At 38.4% G+C, this 3,523-nt stretch overlaps 1 long non-coding RNA gene across 1 annotated transcript; it reads right to left on the reverse strand.

Moving 5' to 3' along the window:
• Window positions 1–263: 263 nt before the first annotated feature.
• Window positions 264–1,538, reverse strand: LOC106536041 (uncharacterized). Its single transcript, XR_001312514.1, has 2 exons — window positions 1,382–1,538; window positions 264–912 (listed from the first exon to the last, which is right to left on the reverse strand). It is a non-coding gene; the product is annotated as an uncharacterized LOC106536041 (long non-coding RNA).
• Window positions 1,539–3,523: the final 1,985 nt, after the last annotated feature.

Consider the following 3,523-nt stretch of genomic DNA (forward strand, 5'->3'; position numbering starts at 1 on the left):
CTGTAATTCTGAGTGTTTTATGTGCTGCAGAACAGGAACCTGCTGTAAAACAGCAATTATGCTGAGTCAGGCTTGATTTTTAATCTTTTCTTGTTAAAATCAATAAATCAAATCAAACTTTTTCCAGAAATAAATTGTTCTTAATTTAAATTTGATCAAATGTAACAAAATTACATAAAAGTCCTTTTTCCATGTTTTTGTTTTCATAGAATCATAATAAATGTTTTAACAAACGTTTGTTTTATGACGGAGTAAGTTTGAAATGAAGAGTTTCTGAAGAGTTTTATTTATTTTAACGTCTGACAGAGTTTGTTTCAGACACACACACAGGTTACATGTTGCAGATTTGTTTTAACACACAATCTGTTTTACTGCAGGCTTTAGGACCGGCTCAACCAGGACCTGGACCAGGACCAGGACCAGGATCAGCAGCAGGTCCTTCAGTCTTTCAGTTTCCTGATGAACACATAAAACCTGCACAGGTTACAGATGAAGCAGGTGGTCCAGTGGTCCAGTGGTCCAGCGGGCCGGCTGTCAGAACACACAGGTCCAGTTGGGTCACAGTGAGGAGGAGCAGAACCCACGGTTCTGGTTTTCAGCAGGTTGTAGGATCAAATGTCCACCTTTGTTTCCTGCAGAGCTTCATCATGAGGCAGCAGGACCATGATGATGATGATGATGATGATGATGATGATGATGGGTCAGGATGAAGGCGGAGCATCTGGACCAGAACTGAACCAGGACTCGTGTTCCTCCGGGCTGACAGGTGTTCCAGATCCAGACCTGCAGGTCTCAGGTGGGCCGTCAGGCTCCTGGCAGGGGGGCGGTCCTWCTCTCCAGCAGCCAATCAGCTGCGACCCTGCTGGCGTAGATCACGTAGGACCAGGACAGGACCACCAGGCCCAGCAGGACCTGCAGGACAGGAAGAGGAAACCATTACATCACTTCCTGTCTGTTTTTATGATCAGAATAAAATCTGTGGAGAAAAACAGATTAAATATTCCTGAAACAAATCATCCTGAAGTCAAATCCATGAAAAATATTCACCTGGTCCAAAATAACTCATTAACTAATATTATATTTTTATTGTTGGAAACTGAAACTCATATTTTCCTCCAAACAAAGAAAAATATAAACAAATAACTTAAAGAAATGTTGATAAAAACCCTCAGTTATTTAATCAAAATATCTTGTTTTTATTTCAGCTTCATTCTTTTTGTGGTAAAACTTTTTTAAAGCTCTTTTTATCAGTTTTGGCTTCAGCTGCTGCTTGTAGGACTCGTAGCTTTAGCGGCTAAGCTAACAGCTAAGCTAGCGGCTAAGCTAACGCGTTAGCACGTGAGTTCAGACTCAGAACAAAGTTTAAATAAAATATTTTTACCACAGAGTAAATCCGGTCCAGAGCCCGTGAACTGAGCGGCTCCATGTGGTCCTGAGGGTCCAGAGTCGACCTGCTGCTGGGACAGAACAACAACAACAACAACAACAACAACAAACAACAACCACACCGGTTCTTCTTCTGTCCTTTAATTCAACACGGATTATTTAACATCTTTACTCCATCGCGCCACCTGGTGCCACAGAGGGAAACTACAAGGTAAATATTCAACCTTTATTTCATCAACTATCTTTAACTTCACTAAATTACGTTTTATTTCTGTTGATCTGATTAATTCTTGATAAAGTAAAATGATTGAAGTTTGTTGGAGAGAAGGAAACACTTCCGTCTCAACTCAACAAAGATCCTTAAAATGATGACTCACTTCGCCGTTGTTTTAATGATCATTTGAAAATAAACGTTTATTTCTTTATCAGTCAGTGTGGTTAGTGACTAATAAACATATTCTAACACATGTAGCACTTTAATCTAAGTGTTTTAAAACTGCACGTGCTCAGAGGCTTTTAGTGTTAAAACTGTCCAACAAAAGGTGATCATTGTAAAATTTAACAATCTAACAAAGTAAAACAAAACATTTTTAATATGTAACTATGATGCTACATAAAATTGTTAATGCATCTGTGATGAATTATCAAAAGTGAAAAGTAGAACATTTTACAGGTTTAAAAGTGTATTTTACAGCCCAAATGAAAAAAAAAATGATATATTTGATGTTTTGTTTCCTGATAAGAAAGAAGAATTTGTTTATATTTTATATCCATAAAGCTAGGTTTCACCCAGCTTCAGGTCTTTCATAAATCATTTTGAATTGTATAAAAAATCTCTAAAAATGATGAAAACTAGCAAAGTAAAAATAATCCAGTCCATGTTCTCTGTTTCATAATGAGACTAATATCTAAAAAATGCCTTTTTGTACTTTTTATTTTATTTTTTCTTCTGTTTTACTTGTTTACTCTTGTTTTTATTCTCATTCTTGTATTTGTTAAGATATATACTGTTGTTTGTTCAACTTATTCTGCATATTTGCTGCTCATCTGTTCCTTACTTCGACTTTTAGACAATAATGACACAAATGTTCAACACATGTTTGTTTTTTTATGAAATACTGTTCTGCCATGCTCGTTTCATTAATAATTGTTTTAAAAAGGAACAGGCACATGTCAAGGCAAATAAATAAATAAATAAATAAATAAATAAATAAATAAATAAATAAATAAATAAATAAATATTTCTCACTGGTAGTGAGGTGTCTTCATTAATATTGACGATCTTTGTCTGTAGATTGAGGCAGAGGTCAGATTTCCCGTCATGCCCCGCGGCCTGTGTTTCTGCACACAGAGCAGCGTCGCTGTGGAGCACCGACACACGACATGTCTGTGTTTTTACAGGCAGCCCGGTTCTGAAAGGACCGAACTTCTCGAGCTGGGGGAGGCGACCTGTCCGCTGACCGGGAAATGCCTCTTCCGGCGCGGACTTCGTCCCGCAGGAGGAAGAAGAATCCGGACGATGAGGAGCGAGCCGCGGGGGAGCGTCCTCCCGAGGAGGTGCTGCAGCTAGCAGTGTTAGCATGCTAACAGAGAGAGCTAAAAGGCAGAAGCTCACCTGTGTCATGTCCTGTTACCTGTGATGTAGTGAAGGACTGTAGTTTGTAGTTTAACGTGCTGAGTTATATTTATTCACTCTGTTATTAAACAGTGAGAACAGGTTAGCTCAGTGCTAGCAGTGTTAGCATGCTAACAGCAACAACCTGTGTTTGTATTTGGTTAGAAAGATAAACTGTTATGATGCTGGCAGACAGGACTAATGTTTTTAATCTAACATAAAGAAACGTGTGTTTGTTTCACAGCAGCAGGAGAAACTGTGTGTTTCAGCTGCAGTTGTGTTGTGTTGTGTTGTGTTGTGTTGTGTTGTGTTGTGTTGTGTTGTCTGACAGAAACACAGGTCTGAGTAGATCCTGACATGAGCAGGCTGCAGTGACAGGTTAAACTTTAACACTGCTGTTTCTGCAGGGTGCAGGGTGCACATGTTTTATCAGAAAAATGTAATTTAATAAGTATTTTGTTGTAAATACAAAGTTTACTGTATACAGAGTTTACAGTAAACTCTGTATACAGAGTTTACTGT

The sequence above is a fragment of the Austrofundulus limnaeus genome, unplaced genomic scaffold (assembly GCF_001266775.1).
Source record: "Austrofundulus limnaeus strain Quisiro unplaced genomic scaffold, Austrofundulus_limnaeus-1.0 Scaffold1666, whole genome shotgun sequence".
Taxonomy (NCBI): domain Eukaryota; kingdom Metazoa; phylum Chordata; class Actinopteri; order Cyprinodontiformes; family Rivulidae; genus Austrofundulus; species Austrofundulus limnaeus.